The sequence below is a fragment of the Ranitomeya variabilis genome, chromosome 5 (assembly GCF_051348905.1).
Source record: "Ranitomeya variabilis isolate aRanVar5 chromosome 5, aRanVar5.hap1, whole genome shotgun sequence".
NCBI lineage: Eukaryota > Metazoa > Chordata > Amphibia > Anura > Dendrobatidae > Ranitomeya > Ranitomeya variabilis.
The window spans coordinates 365,311,343-365,329,280 of record NC_135236.1 but is presented as its reverse complement, the minus strand read 5'-3'; positions in this window follow the sequence as shown (position 1 = coordinate 365,329,280).

The following is a 17,938-nucleotide window of genomic DNA, read 5'->3' as shown; positions in this document are numbered from 1 at the left end:
TGTGTTTTGGATCATTGTTATGTTGGAAAAGTGCACGTCTACCACGGCATGGAGTGATGGTAGTGGATCGCCCCCAGGCGCAGGGCAGTGGGGTACTCGGTACCGGGTCCCTCGGTCTCGGTTCTGGGGATGTCACGGTGGCCTGACCCGGTCCGTGGCCCTGCTAAGGGGCGCCCAATTAAAGGTGTAGTTTGTCAAGTGTTCGTGACGCCACCTGTGGTGTTCGGTCAGGGTGACCGACGCTGCTTAGGGGTCCGCTGGGGTGATGTTATGGCAGCTGGATGGTATACCTTCCCACAGGTGAAGTATGTCCCCAGGGCTTCCCAGTAAGGTAGATGATGATGGTGTAAGTCGCAGTAAATAATGAGGACACAAGGTTGCAGTCTCTTTACCTTTTACTGTAGATTTCAGCATCCACAATCCAGAGCACTGCTAACAGGGCTGGCTGAATCCGGCCGGTCCGAAGGCACATCCAGAGTTCCCTTTGCAGGTGGAAATCAGTAGCCTTCCTACTAGCGCCTGTGTTGTAGTACTTCCCTGCTGAGCACCACGGGATAGTCCTCACAACTGTCGTGTATGTTTCTGATATTCTCTCTCCGTCCCCCAGATGGTATGGATAGGACGACCCGTATGACGGGGTAGGCCTGGAGCTATTTTATAGGGACCCTAGAGACGCCCCTCTCCCACAATTTGCCTCCGTTGTCTTCATTAGGTATTAAGGTTGGGCAGCCAACTTGGAATTAACTGTCCTGCCGTAGTTTGAAGTAATGCGTAGAGCCTATTACTCCCTCAGTGTTCCGGCCACCGGCTACGCGCCTCAGAAGGAGGCCGCCGATCTCAGGGCAGACCCTCCTCCCGGTGTTATCTCCTTGTGTTGTGATCTCGTTGCTCACTCTCCACAATTTACTTCGCTTCGTGTCCTTTCTTGGGATGCTGCCGCAATGAGGTGCAGGCGCAGCTCCGTAACGTTCTATCTCTCGCTCTGTCTCTGTCAGGATCCCACCCCTGACAGGGACCTCTGTCTGCAGCTCAGATGTTCCTCCTTCTCCCTCTGTCTGCCTGACAGGTCTTCCCTGGGTCAAACCCAGTAGCGTTCTGCCTAACTTCCCTTCCAACCCACCAGTTTTACCCGTGTGTGAGGAGTGGCCTAGTACATAGAACCTTTGCTCCCCCTGGTGGACTGGAGTGTGAAGTGTAGTGTGTGACTGTGATACCTGGTCAGGTGAACTCGTTTAGTGCCATCAGACGTACCATCACTCCCCCTGGTGGAAGAGCGACAATACTTCAACGACCAGGACTCTGGGGCGCTGCACTAGCATCTTATTTTTCATGATAGAGCAGTACTTCTGTGAATTCATGATAACATCAATGAAATGTAGCTTTCCGACATGATCAGCACTAATGCAGCCCCACATGAGGACACTGCCATCACCATGTTTCACTGTAGGCACCATGCATTTTTCTAAATTCCTCTTACTAAATTCATGGTGTCAACAGAGAAATATGGTGGGCATCCTTGTGTGGGGCTACCTGAGGGTTGCTGGTGTCAGGGCGCTATATTTCATTGATGGTATCATGAATACGCAGATGTACTGCTCTATATTGAAAGACAAGATGCTACCATCACTCCATGTCCTTGATAGATGTGCACTTTTCCAACATGACAATAATCCAAAACACACATCTGTTGCATTCCTGAAGAAGAATAGGGTGAAAGTGATGCAGTGGCCAAGTACTGTATTTTCTGGCGTATAAGACTACTTTTTAACCCCTGAAAATCTTCTTAAAAGTCGGGGGTCGTCTTATACGCCGGGTGCCGTCTTGTACGCCGAGTGCAGACACCAATGTGTATATGGTGGGTGGGGGGGAGTGGTCCCGATGACGAAGAGGGGGCGTCTCACAGGAAAGTGTGAGTGGAGTATCCCCCATTACCTCATTGTAGCTGCAGCATGGGGTCTCTGTGCTGGGGAGAGGCGGCAGCTGCTGCTCCTCTTTGTGCCGCATGGGTGCTGTGCTGTGGGGCGGTGGCCGCCGCCGCTCCCCAGCACCCCACACTGCAGCTACAATGAGGTAATGGGGGATACTCCACTCACACTTTCCTGTGAGATGCCCCCTCTTCGTCATCAGGACCACTCCCCCCCAAAAGGCACATTAGTCACCGGCCCTATAAGACGACATACGGTGTATAAGAAGACCCCCGACTTTTAAGAAGATTTTATATTTTAACTGGAAAAGTTGGGGGGTCGTCTTATACGTCCAGTCGTCTTATATGCCGGAAAATACGGTATGTCTCCTGATCTGAACCCAGTTGAACACCTACGGGGAATTCTGAAGAGACAAGTTGAGCATCACTCTACATCCAGTATCCAAGCTCTAAAAGAGGTCATTTTTGAAAAATGGAAAAAATAGATGTTGCAATGTGTCACCATTCCATGCCTAGAAGACTTGGCTCTGTCCTTAAACATTATGGAGGCAATACAAAATACTAGATGTGCTAGTTTTTTATGTTGATTTTAGTAATGTTTGCATCAACTGTTTTGAGAAACTGAAGATTTTGTAATGAAAGTTATATTATTAACCTTACTTTCATGTTATGGGTTAAAAAAAAGTTCTATGACATTCAGTCTTGTAAAAAATGTGTAAATTATTCTCATATTTAGTAAGATTGATTAAAATGTTAATTTTCCATTGGGGTGTACTCATTTATGCTGAGCACTGTTTTTAAATGCACCCCCTGTCCGTGCAGTCAGCCTTCACCAACATTTGTGAAAGAATAAATACTTTTAAAAAGCACATTAACTCCAGCATGGTCCTGTAATAGAATGATGCCATTGTAACAAATTAGCTAATGAAATTTCTTCCCTCTTAAATACTTCACCACCAACTCTGACTGGAATTTTTGAAAAGTAGAGGAGTTAAGGAACCACAGCAACTCACATTACGTTACAGAGCGGGGTTGTAAAGTGCTGAGGCACAAAGTGCTTAAAAGTTACAAGTGTTCTGATGACCCAAAAACTGCAGAGCTCTGTTAGCGTCTTGTTTGAGTGGGTTTTCAGTGCCACTGGGGGGGCGGGGGTTCCTAGTAGACAGGCGCTTTCACCTATAAGCACAAAGTGATTACAGGCTCACTCTGATAACAATGAACAAACAGGGGAATAGACTTGACTTTTCCACACTACCAGATGACAGCAGCACATAAAGTGTTTGTAATTTTCAATATTTGAATGAGGCCCACCAGTTAACTTCTGGGGTCTATGGATGACTAAATGAACCTCCTTATATTTTTTTCCTGGCTTTCCACTTTGTGCAAAGCCTTTATGAGTGTATAAGTACCACATCTACACTGTCTTAATTTTTATGAGGCACTCCACTTGGTGCCTTCAAGGGTGTATGGATGACCATGCTTGCAATTATTGGCAGGCTTTGCACTGTGAGCAGAGCTTTTATGAGTGTAGGAATAACACAACTACACTTTTTTCACAATATTTGAATGATGCACTACAGTTGGTGCTTTCAAGGGTGTATGGATGACATGCTTGTAATTTTTGGCAGGATTTGCACTTACTGCATAGCTTTTATGAGTCTAGGAGTACCACTATATTACAATTTTAACAGAATGTGTATGAGGCCCTACTTTATGTCTAACACAGGGTGTATCTGAACCCCTCTGAGTCGCTAATTTTTGTACTTCTTGCTTCCTTCATAAATTACACTGAAATTTCCCATTTTTTAATAAAAAAATCAAATTTGCTGTACTTAAATTAAATTTTTTTAATCAATATTAAATTCTGCCTTACATACAAGTCATTATACAGGAAAAAAATGTTTAACATTTCCTGTAAACTCAAATTTCTCGCAGATTTTTAGTGTTTTATTGTCATTCCTTAAAGTGGCGTAAAAGTGTGACACAATTGTTCTCAGATGCAATCTGGGAGAGATGCTTCCAGTGGCCTTCCCCATGCTGTTCTCCTTCCATTCAGCATTTTTTTCATCCATTTCAACATTTTCATTACCCCCCAAACCACCTTGTAGGGTCTGCCGGAAAAATTTTGGGATTTCCCATTGACTCCTATTATACTCAAAACGAGCATCCGAGCATTAGGAATTGCTTGGTCCGAGTAACGAGCATCCAAGCATTTTCGTGCTCATTCATTGCTATCTCATTCAAGAGAATGGGTCTGCACACGTCAGTGTTTCCACGTACCGTGTGTCCATGGGCAAAACACGCTGACATGTCCATTTTTGTCAGCAGCACAGGCCACAAAACGTCCCACACACATGGATGGCATCCATGTATCATCAGTGTGACGTGTACCAGCGCCTGGGAATCAGTGCTGTTAGCGCTGGTCCCCGGCGCCGGCTGCTGTAGGCAGCTCTCATCATTGTCCCCTGTCTTATGTTGTGAAACATGCTATAACTTATAGCTTATACTATAACTCATACTATAACTTATAACCATAACTTATATCTTACAGTAGGGGGCCTAAGGCTGGGTTCAGACAAGTGCATGACAAACTGTCAGTTTTTAACTAGAAAAAATGAAAATTTTTAGCTGTAACACCACAATATCTTATAGACTTAGAGCTTTAAGTTATAGTATATACTGAAAGATATTAGTATACTATATATACAAAACTATGTTAAAAATTTCACAACATAATAATGTTAGCAGGAGAAAAGGTTGAGCGTTGTATTCAGGCCCCACTGTCTACATCGAGTGTAAAATGAAGAATAACATTAAGAAAAAAACACATTATACTCACCTAAGGGTATGTTTCCACGGTCGTAAATAGACATGCTGCGGTCTGGAAAGATGTGCCGCATGTTGGGATACGCAGGTCTGCCGCCTCCGTCTCCGAATGCATAGTGGAGATGAGATTTCATGAAATCCCATCCACTATGCTGTAACATCTTGACGCTGTGGGTTTGACGCTGCAGCTGTACGCAGCTCACCGCGAGAACTGCTGTACACATGACGGCCGGGGTTACCTCCGATCCCAAGGCTGGTTCTCACAGTCAGCTGATCAGCTGATTGTGAGAACTGCAGTGCAGGTGACCGCCGAAGAGTTATCTCCGGGGGTCATCTACAAGCTCTGCTACATCTGGATGTCAGGCATCCAGATGTAGCAGAGCTGGACTCGTCATGGGAGGAGATCGAGGGATTCAGGGAATTAGCAGTACAATAAAGATGGGAAAACTGTGTGGTGTTAATACTTTATTCTGGCTGTGTTTTTATTTACCATGTAACAACTATAGGATTAGTAATGGATAGGTGTCTTATTGACACCTCTCCATTACAAATGGGCTTGATGTCACCTTACAATACAAAGGTGACATTAACCACCAAACTATTACCCCACTTGCCACAGCTACAGGGCAGGTGGGACGAGTGAGGCCAAGTGCTGGAATTGGCACATCTTAGAGATGCGTCATTTCTGGGGCGGCTGTGAACTGGTGTTTGTGGCCGGGGGGCAATATCAATGGTCCCTTCCTAGGCTATTAATATCAGCCCACAGCTGGCTGCCTAGCCTTTGCTGGTAATTAATTATAGGGGGACCCTACGGTGCATACAGCTGCCGGCTGATATTCATAGCCTGGGAAGATCCATGGGTATTAACCCTTTCCCAGGATATAAACATCGGACTCCAGTCACTGGCTTTCCCTCTGCTGGTTTTGAAAATTGCCCGGGAGCCCACGCCATTTTTAAAAAATATATATTTATTTAGAAAAAAAAAGGAAAGGACATTACATATTCCTGTGTGGCCGGTGTCAAACTTGCGAGTGTGATACGAGAAACTGTGAGGGCTTGGCACTTTCCCTCACTAGACAAGGGATTCTTGAGAGGACATCAGCATTACCATGTAGCATCCCTGCCCTATGTTCTACATGGAAGCTGAAGTCCTGCAGGGCTAGGAACCAATGGGTGACCCTCGCATTTCTACCCTTTGTTTCCCTCATCCATCTGAGGGGGCATGGTCGGATATCAATCTAAACTTACGTCCCAGCAGATAGTACCGTAACGTGTCCACCGCCCACTTTATGGCCAAGCACTCCTTCTTTACAACTGAGTAATTCCTTTCACATGAAGATAACTTCCTACTCGTGTAAAGAACAGGATGCTCCTCCCCATGTATCTCCTGGGAAATGACTGCTCCTACCCCAACATCAGAGGCGTCTGTCTGAAGAATAAACTTTTTCTTAAAGTCCGGGGCCATCAGAAGGGGTTGCTTATACAGAGCCCCTTTCATTTCTTGGAAGGCTGACTCTGTCTCTTCAGACCATCTAACCATTACTGATGTTGTCCACTTTAGGAGATCGGTCAGAGGCGCAGCCACCATGGCGAAGTTTGAGATGAACCTCCTGTAATAACCCACACTCCCCAGGAAGGCTCTAACGTGCTTTTTGGAGAGTGGTCTTGGTGGCCATCTTTGAATTGCCTCCACTTTACTGATTTGGGGTTTAATTCGCCATGACCCACTACATATCCCAGGTGCTTGGCTTCTTCTTTACACAAGGCACACTTTTTTCAGGTATATTGCAAACCCCGCCTCCCTTAGAGCATCAAACACTGTTTGGACCTTTTCCAGATGACTCTCCCAGTCAGGGCTAAAGATGAGATGACAATGTCATCCAGGTATGCAGCAGCATATGGCTTATGAGGTGCAAAGATTCTATCCATAGCCCTCTGGAATGTTGCCGGAGCTCCCTGCAGGCCAAACGGCATCTGGATGTACTGGAAGCATCCGTCTGGTGTAAAATACGCAGTCTTTTCCTTGGCTTGCTGTGCCATGGGGATCTGCCAATACCCCTTTGTCAACTCCAAGGTGGTTATGTACCTGGTGGACCCAAGTCTTTCGATGAGCTCATCAACGCGTGGCATGGGATATGCGTCGAACTTGGAGACCTCATTCAGCTTCCAATAGTCATTGCAGAACCTCCATTCACCATCAGGTTTTGGGACCAGGACAATTGGGCTCGACCAACCGCTCTTGGATTCCTCAATGACTCCAAGCTTCAACATACGCTACACCTCCGTGGAGATTACTTCTCGATGGGCCTCAGGAATTCGATAAGGCTTCACGTTCACCCGCACATGTGGCTCTGTCAGGACCTCGTGCTCCACAGCAACTCTGAAAACAGGTATCTGTTCTTCTGGAGTAACTCATGGCACTGCTGTTTCTGGGCCTTCGATAGCGTCTCCACTATAGTAACCCCTCCACCCTCACCTTCTGGGTTGCCCAGCATGCACAGAAATTACCGCTGGCTCTCTATCTTGCCATGGCTTGATGAGGTTGAAATGGTAAACTTGGATTAGTTTCCGTCTTCCTGGTTCGTGAATCTTATAGTTTACCTCACCAAGCTTCTCCACAACCTCATATGGCCCTTGCCAATTGGCCAAGAACTTGCTCTCCACCGTCAGAACTAAGGCTACTTTCACACTAGCGTCGTACGACGCACGACGAATAGCGTCGTTGTGACGTACCGACGCAAACAGTGAAAGCGCCACACAAGGGGGGCAGCGGATGCTGTTTTTCAACGCATCCGCTGCCCCATTGTGATGTGTGGGGAGGCGGGGGCGGAGTTCCGGCCACGCATGCTCGGTCGGAAAAGACGGTCTCGACGCACCAAAAAACGTTACATGCAATGTTTTTTGGTGGCGATGGACCGACGCAACACGACGCAACCATCGCACGACGGTTGCGACGTGTGGCAATGCGTCGCACTGCGTCGCTAATGCAAGTCTATGGAGAAAAAATGCATCCTGCAAGCACTTTTGCAGGATGCGTTTTTTCTACAAAACGACGCATAGCGACGTGCAGTGCACGACGCTAGTGTGAAAGTAGCCTAACACAAGAACTCGGTTACCCGTATTGAACTGCCTTACTCTTGCTGACCGGTTGTAGACCCTGGCCTGAGCTTCTTGTGCCTGGCGGAGGTGTTCTTTCACGATGGGCATCACCTTGCAATCCTCTGCAGCATCAGTGCCACATGCTCAATGACGCTTCTGTGGGGCGTAACTTCTGCTTCTCAGGTTTCCTTGGCTATATCCAGGAGACCTCGCAGATGTCGGCCATACAGAAGCTTGAATGGCGAGAACCCCATGAAGGCCTGTGGAACTTCACGGATGGAAAACAGCAGATACGGTAAGTGACAGTCCCAGTCTTTCTCTATGGCTTTTCTTAGTATGCCTTTCAGTGTCTTGTTAAACCTCTCAACAAGGCCATCTGACTGAGGATGGAACACTGAAGTCCTCAACTGGTAGATTTTCAGGACTTTGCACAACTCCCACATCACCTTGCTCATAAATGGTGTCCCTTGGTCAGTCAGGATCTCCTTCGGCAAACCTGTCCGGGAAAACACATGGACCAACTCACGGGCTATACTCTTCGCAGAAGAATTTCTCAAGGGAATTGCCTCAGGATAGCATGTGGTATAGTCCAGGATGACTAATATATACTGATGGCCCCAGGATGATTTAACTAGGGGACCGACCAAGTCCATGGCAATTCTCTCGAATGGTACCTCAATAATGGGCAGTGGCACAAGGGGCTCCGGACGTGAGGGGTGGGGGAAGTTAACTGACATGTTGGGCAGGACCTGCAATAGTTCACTATTTCCCAGTGACACTCAGGCCAATAGAACCTCTGCACAACCCATTCCTGCATTTCTTCCACCCCCAGGTGTCCACCCAAGATGTGTGAATGGGCCATGTCCAACACCTTCCGTCTGCAGGGACCTGGCACTATGAATTGCTCTACCAACTCTTACCTTATTTTCGTGACCCAGTACAACAACTGACCACTCACCATAAAATAGGGAAATCTTGTGTCCACCCCGGCTCCTGTGCAACCCCATTAATGAAGGTGACATTGTTAAACGCCTCCCTCAGAGTTGGGTCCCTCTGTTGGGCAGTCCCAAAATTCTCACCGGCCACCCCTAACTCCAGAATGTCAGATACAGGAGACACTTCCTCCTCATCCCTTACTAGGACACAAAAAGGAAACCAGTCTGCCTCTGGGTGTGGCAATACCTTATTAGGGTTCATTGGTTCCCTACTCTTTCTAGCAACCTGAAATAGATTGGGGAACAGAAACCTGCAGTTCCAGCAAAGGTAATCGGTTTTTGACAACTATGAGAGACAATTACCTTTCACAACTGGTTCAGGACCCAACAAGAAGGGGGGCACTGCTAGACCTAATATTAACCAACAGGCCAGACCGCATATCAAATATAAGAGTTGGGGGTCACTTGGGGAATAGTGATCACAAAATAATAAGTTTTCGTGTATCCTTTAATAAGATGTGTAGTAGAGGGGTGACAAGGACACTAAACTTCAGGAGGGCAAATTTCCAATGGATGAGAGAGGATCTTGGTGCAATTAACTCGGACGATATCCTGAGACATAAAAATACACAAAGAAAATGGGAGACGTTTACTAGCATCCTGGATAGGACCTGTGCACAGTATATACCATATGGGAATAAACATACTAGAAATAGGAGGAAACCAATATGGCTAAATAGAGCTGTAAGGGGCGCAATAAGTGACAAAAAGAAAGCATTTAGAGAATTAAAGGAAGTAGGTAGTGAGGAGGCATTAAATAAATACAAAAAATTAAATAAATTCTGTAAAAAGCAATCAAGGCAGCAAAGATTGAGACAGAGAGACTCATTGCCAGAGAGAGTAAAAATAATCCCAAAATATTCTTTAACTACATAAATAGTAAGAAATTAAAAAATGATAGTGTTGGCCCCCTTAAAAATAGTCTGGGTGAAATGGTGGATGAGGATGAGGAAAAAGCCAATATGCTAAATGACTTTTTTTCATCAGTATTTACAGAAGAAAATCCCATGGCACACAAAATGACTAGTGATAAAAATTCCCAATTAAATGTCACCTGCTTAACCCAGCAGGAAGTACGGCGGCGTCTAAAAATCACTAAAATTGACAAATCTCTGGGCCCGGATGAGATACACCCTCGAGTACTGCAGGAATTAAGTACAGTCATTGATAGACCATTATTTTTAATCTTTAAAGACTCCATAATAACAGGGTCTGTACCACAGGACTGGCGTATAGCAAATGTGGTGCCAATATTCAAAAAGGGGACAAAAACTGAACTCGGAAATTATAGGCCAGTAAGCTTAACATCTACTGTGGGTAAAATCCTGGAGGGCATTCTAAGGGATGCTATACTGGAGTATCTGAAGAGGAATAACCTCATGACCCAGTATCAGCACGGGTTTACTAGGAACCGTTCATGTCAGACTAATTTGATCAGCTTCTATGAAGAGGTAAGTTCCGGACTGGACCAAGGGAGCCCAGTGGATGTAGTGTATATGGACTTTTCAAAAGCTTTTGATACGGTGCCACACAAAAGGTTGTTACATAAAATGAGAATAATGGAGATAGGGGAAAATATGTGTAAGTGGATTGAGAGCTGGCTCAGGGATAGGAAACAAAGGGTGGTAATTAATGGAGCAAACTCGGACTGGGTAGCGGTTAGCAGTGGGGTACCACAGGGGTCAGTATTGGGCCCTCTTCTTTTTAACATATTTATTAATGACCTTGTAGGGGGCATTCAGAGTAGAATTTCAATATTTGCAGATGACACTAAACTCTGCAGGGTAATCAATACAGGGGAGGACAATTTTATATTACAGGATGATTTATGTAAACTAGAAGCTTGGGCTGATAAATGGCAAATGAGCTTTACTGGGGATAAATGTAAGGTCATGCACTTGGGTAGAAGTAATAAGATGTATAACTATGTGCTTAATTCTAAAACTCTGGGCAAAACCTTCAATGAAAAAGACCTGGGTGTATGGGTGGATGACAAACTCATATTCAGTGGCCAGTGTCAGGCAGCTGCTACAAAGGCAAATAAAATAATGGGATGCATTAATAGAGGCATAGATGCTCATGAGGAGAACATAATTTTACCTCTATACAAGTCACTAGTTCGACCACACTTAGAATACTGTGCACAGTTCTGGTATCCGGTGTATAAGAAAGACATAGCTGAACTGGAGCGGGTGCAGAGAAAAGCGACCAAGATTATTAGAGGACTGGGGGGTCTACAATACCAAGATAGGTTATTACACTTGGGGCTATTTAGTTTGGAAAAACGAAGGCTAAGGGGTGATCTTATGTTAATGTATAAATATATGAGGGGACAGTACAAAGACCTTTCTGATGATCTTTTTAATCATAGACCGGTGACAGGGACAAGGGGGCATCCTCTACGTCTGGAGGAAAGAAGGTTTAAAAATAATAACAGATGCGGATTCTTTACTGTAAGAGCAGTGAGACTATGGAACTCTCTGCCGTATGATGTTGTAATGAGTGATTCATTACTTAAATTTAAGAGGGGACTAGATACCTTTCTGGAAAAGTATAATGTTACAGGGTATATACACTAGATTCCTTGAAAGGGCGTTGATCCAGGGAACTAGTCTGATTGCCGTATGTGGAGTCGGGAAGGAATTTTTTTCCCCAAGGTGGAGCTAACTCTTTGCCACATGGGTTTTTTTTGCCTTCCTCTGGATCAACATGTTAGGGCATGTTAGGTTAGGCTATGGGTTGAACTAGATGGACTTAAAGTCTTCCTTTAACCTTAATAACTATGTAACTATGTAACTATGTAACCTCAGAACCCTTTCCCCACAGATTCCAAAACAAACAGAAATCCCGAACGACGCCGACTTCATGGGACTCAGTGCCATGCGCCGTTTCAATGTCCACTCTGGCCATAGGGTAGTCCTTTGCATTACCATGTATGCATCGAAAGCTGACCTTATTCCCCGGGAGTAGGTTGAGAGGAAAAGTGGCTCTCACAATGGTCCCTAAGCCCTTGAAGTCTAGCAGCGCTGTTACTGCTCGACCGTTCACCTTCACGGGACATGCTTGAGGCCCCTCGTTGGGTGGAGAGTTCACACTGCAGGCTGGATATGCACATGAACTACGGCATCCTATGCCGCAGTCCATCTGCTCGGTGGTCTGGGGACAATGGGCAGTTATATGTCCTGGCCTGTGGCACCTCCAGCAAATAACATCACCCGTAGGGACAAATGCACAATAAAGGCCCACATAGGGCGTTGTTCACACAATGGTACTGCATAGTGTCTGGTTCACAGCCTATTAGTCACGCCCCTACTTTTCGTAATTAGGCGGGCTGGCCAGCACACTCTCAATGCATCCCAGTGTGAACACCCCTCATGCGAGACTGAATGTGTTTGGGCCTGGCTGCACCCCGAAAAATATAGTACAAAAATAGTGAGGTATTGGTTGATATTTTGGCCAAAATACGCAAGCTTGTAACCCGCGCCAAGGGTCCCCACGCTTACGAGTCCTATCACTAAACTAAATAGCAAAGCCACTAAAGACTCAAGGATTACAAAAATTCAATTTTCAACAGCAGAAGAAAAAGGCAGCAACACTTACCTGCCCAGATCTTGGAACAAATGCACTGCAGGGTGCAGCCAGCCCATAAAGCAAGATGTTGGCAACACAGGTGCAAAATACCAGATCAACAGCCACTCACCACATACCCACTCCTGGAGGGGGTGACTGCCCAGTATACAAATGCACAATAAAGGCCCATATAGGGCGTTGTTCACACAATTGTACTGCATAGTGTCTGGTTCACAGCCTATTAGTCATGCCCCTACTTTTCGTAATTAGGCGGGCTGGCCAGCACACTCTCAATGCATCCCAGTGTGAACACCCCTCATGCGAGACCGAACGTGTTTGGGCTTGGCTGCACCCCGAAAAATATAGTACAAAAATATACAAAAATAGTGAGGTATTGGTTGATATTTTGGCCAAAATACGCAAGCTCGTAACCCGCGCCAAGGGTCCCCACGCTTACGAGTCCTATCACTAAACTAAATAGCAAAGCCACTAAAGACTCAAGGTCTACAAAAATTCAATTTTCAACAGCAGAAAAAAAAAAGAAAAAAAAAGGCAGCAACACTTACCTGCCCAGATCTTGGAACAAATGCACTGCAGGGTGCAGCCAGCTCATAAAGCAAGATGTTAGCAACACAGGTGCAAAATACCAGATCAACAACCACTCACCACATACCCACTCCTGGAGGGGGTGACTGCCCAGTATACAAAAGCACAATAAAGGCCCACATAGGGCGTTGTTCACACAATGGTACTGCATAGTGTCTGGTTCACAGCCTATTAGTCATGCCCCTACTTTTCGATTAGGCGGGCTGGCCAGCACACTCTCAATGCATCCCAGTGTGAACACCCCTGATGCGAGACCGAACGTGCATTTGTTCCAAGATCTGGGCAGGTAAGTGTTGCTGCCTTTTTTTTCTGCTGTTGAAAACTGTGTTAAGCAGTAGCCTACATTATATAGTTATAACCACACCCAGGAACCCATCACATGATCAGTCACGTGGTCATGACATCACCGCAGGTCCTTAAACACATATAGAGGTATGGTGATGCCCCTACCCAGGGGTGAGGTATATGGGTAGCCAGACCCTCCCATCTCTCACAGCTACCCTTAACCTGGACCCAAGTGTACTAAACGATCCCTTAGTGCTTATGTGCATTAAAGAAAATACTCCCGGTTACATCACAGATATCAGTCTTCTAACAAGACAATGATCCCAAACATAAAGCAAAATCTACAATGGAATGGTTCACAAACGTATCCAGGTGTTAGAATGGCCAAGTGAAAGTCCAGACCTCAATCCAACTGAGAATCTGTGCAAAGAGCTGAAAACTGCTGTTCACAAACGAACTCCAAGAAACCTCACTGAGCTCGAGCTGTTTGCCAAGGAAGAATGGGAAAGAAGTTCAGTCTCTCGATGTACAAAACTGATAGAGACAAGCGACTTGCAGCTGTAATCACAGCAAAAGGTGGCGCAACAAAGTATTACGTTACAGGGGCCGAATAATATTGCACGCCCCACTAGGGTTGAGCAAAACCTCTTCTGGCACTTGGCCACTCTCTTCCCATTCCCGTGTAGCGGTGGGATATGGGGTAACGAAGGGTTAATGTCACCTTGCTATTGTAATATTAATAATGGAGAGGCGTCAATTATGACACCTATCCATTATTAATCCAATAGTACGAAATGGTTAAGAAAACTCACACACACATTATTACAAAGCACTTTAATGAAATAAAGACACATGTTGTTGTAATATTTTATTAGACTCTTAATCCACCTGAAGACCCTTGTCACCTGAAACAAAGTTAACAAAAACAAACAACAATGTTCCATACCTTCCGTCGTTCTGTCCCACTTTGTAAATCCATCTGAAAGGGTTAACTAATTTTACAAGCAGAAGCCTGTTAATGCAGCCGCCCCTGCCTGTAAAAACCCGGGGAATGAATGGAAAGCAGGGTGACCTGTAGTTACCTTGAGTTCCGGTGATGCGCCCTCTGCTGGATGTCCTCATGAACTGGAGGCTGGGAAAAGTTCCCACGCTCGAGTTCATATGAGGACATCCAGCAGAGGGCGCCTCACCGCGACTCAAGGTAACTACAGGACATTCCCCTGCATTTCATTCATTCCCCGGGGTTTTACACACAGGAGCACAATTGCATTAGCAAAGCTCCTGGGTGTAAAATGATTTAACCCCTTCAGATGGATTTACTTCGTGGGACTTGACCTGAGCGACGGAAGGTATGAGATATTGTTGATTTTTTATTTTTCCTTTTTTACAGAACGAGGGTCTTCAGGTGGATTAAGAGTCTAATAAAATATTACAACACCCTGTGTCTTTATTTCATTAAAGGACTTTGAAATAATGTGTGTGTTTTCTTAACCATTTCGTACTATTATATTAATAATGGATAGGTGTCATAATTGACGCTTCTCCATTATTAATCTGGCTTAATGTCACCTTACAATAGCAAGGTGACATTAACCCTTCATTACCCCATATCCCACCGCTACACGGGAGTGGGAAGAGAGTGGCCAAGTGCCAGAATAGGCGCATCTTACAGATGTGTCTTTTCTGGGGTGGCTGGGGGTAGATGTTTTTAGCCAGGGGGGGCCAATAACCATGGACCCTCTCTAGGCTATTAATATCTGCTGTCAGTCACTGGCTTTACCACTCTGGCAGAGAAAATTGTGCGGGAGCCCACGCCAATTTTTTCCACGATTTAACCCTTTATTTTTCAAGCTACAGCGCCCAAATTTAGCACATACACACTACTAACATTAGTAGTGTGGAATATGCAAAAAAAAAGGGACATGAGATGGTTTACTGTATGTAAACCATGTCTCATATCCTGTCGGGTTTGTGAAGGAGAGAGGAAAAGCCAGCAATTGAATTACCGGCTTTTCTATAGAACACGCAGTGTATTTCTCGCAACTTACACTGCTGGTCCGTGTGTAATCCGTATTTTTCTCGCCCCCATAGACTTTCATTGGCGTATTTTTTGCGCAATACGCGCAATACGTTGACAATCGCAGCATGCTGCGATTTTCTACGGCCGTACCATACCGTATATTACGGATGCGTAATATACGACTGATAGGAGCAGCCCCATAGAGATTCATTGGGCCGTGTGTAATGCGTATTTTACGGACGTATTTTCTGCCCTCATACGTCCGTAAAACTCGCTAGTGTGACGCCGGCCAGATAGATAGATAGATAGATAGATAGATAGATATGGGATAGGTAGATACATAAAGATATATCTACAGTTAGGTCCATATATATTTGGACAGAGACAACATTTTTCTAATTTTGGTTACAGACATTACCACAATGAATTTTAAACAAAACAATTCAGATGCAGTTGAAGTTCAGACTTTCAGTTTTCATTTGAGGGTATCCACATTAAAATCGGATGAAGGGTTTAGGAGTTTCAACTCCTTAACATGTGCCACCCTGTTTTTAAAGGGACCAAAAGTAATTGGACAATTGACTCCAAGGCTATTTCATGGGCAGGTGTGGGCAATCCCTTCGTTATGTCATTCTCAATTAAGCAGATAAAAGGCCTGGAGTTGATTTGAGATATGGTGCTTGCATTTGGAAGGTTTTGCTGTGAAGTAAACATGCGGTCAAAGGAGCTCTCCTTGCAGGTGAATCAAGCCATCCTTAAGCTGCGAAAACAGAAAAAACCCATCCGAGAAATTGCTACAATATTAGGAGTGGCAAAATCTACAGTTTGGTACATCCTGAGAAAGAAAGAAAGCACTGATGAACTCATCAATGCAAAAAGTCCTGGGTGCCCACGGAAGACAACAGTGGTGGATGATCGCAGAATAATCTCCATGGTGAGGAGAAATCCATTCACAACAGCCAACCAAGTGAACAACACCCTCCAGGAGGTCGGCGTATCAATATCCAAATATACCATAAAGAGAAGACTGCATGAAAGTAAATACAGAGGGTCCACTGCACGGTGCAAGCCACTCATAAGCATCAAGAATAAAAAGGCTAGACTGAACTTTGCTAAAAAACATCTAAAAAAGCCAGCACAGTTCTGGAAGAACATTCTTTGGACAGATGAAACCAAGATCAACCTCTACCAGAATGATGGAAAGAGAAAAGCATGGCAAAGGCGTGGTACAGCTCATGACCCAAAGCATACCACATCATCTGTAAAACACGGCGGAGGCAGTGTGAAGGCTTGGGCATGCATGGCTGCCAGTGGCACTGGGTCACTAGTGTTTATTGATGATGTGACACAGGACAGAAGCAGCCGAATGAATTCTGAGGTATTCAGAGCCATACTGTGTGCTCAGATCCAGCCAAATGCAGCCAAACTGATTGGTCGTCGTTTCATACTACAGATGGACAATGACCCAAAACATAAAGCCAAAGCAACCCAGGAGTTTATTAAATCAAAGAAGTGGAATATTCTTGAATGGCCAAGTCAGTCACCTAATCTCAACCCAATTGAGCATGCATTTCACTTGTTAAAGACTAAACTTCAGACAGAAAGGCCCACAAACAAACATCAACTGAAAACCACCGCAGTAAAGGCCTGGCCGAGCATCAAAAAGGAGGAAACACAGCGTCTGGTGATGTCCATGAGCTCAAGACTTCAGGCAGTCATTGCCAACAGAGGGTTTTCAACCAAGTACTAGAAATGAACATCTTATTTAAAATTATTGAATCTGTCCAATTACTTTTGGTCCCTTTAAAAACAGGGTGGCACATGTTAAGGAGCTGAAACTCCTAAACCCTTCATCCAATTTTAATGTGGATACCCTCAAATGAAAGCTGAAAGTCTGAACTTCAACTGCATCTGAATTGTTTTGTTTAAAATTCATTGTGGTAATGTTTATAACCAAAATTGGAAAAATGTTGTCTCTGTCCAAATATATATGGACCTAACTGTATATATCTATGTCTATTTCCATAGATATGTCCATATCCATGGTTCTAAACCCCTTCAGCTTTTTTGGTTTATCGCTCCCCTTCTTTCCAGGGCCATAATTTTTCCTTCAATATGGCCATGTGAGGGCTTATCTTTTGCGGCACAAATTCTACTTTTGAACGACACCATTGGTTTTACCATGTCGTGTAGCAGAAAATGTGAAAAAAATTCAAAGTGCGATGAAATTGCAAAAAAAAGTGCAAATCCCACATTTGTTTTTTGCTTGGCTTTTTTGCTAGGTTCACTAAATGCTAAGGCTGTGTGCACACGTTGCGGATTTGATTGCAGATCCGCAGGGTTTTTTGCTGCACAGAATTGCATCAAATCCGCAGTGTAGTGCACAACCAATGTAAGTCTATGGGAGCCGCAGACTTGTTGTGCACATGCTGCGGAAAAAGCCACACCGAAATGCAGCTTTTTTTTTCCGCAGCATGTCACTTCTTTTGTGCTGAACTGCAGCGTTTCTGCACCCTTAGGCCGAGATTACACTACAGCGAGATACGGCCGAGTCTCGCAGGTTAAAACCAAGCTCTGGCACAGGCACTCCAGAGCGGAGCGTGCAGCCGCATA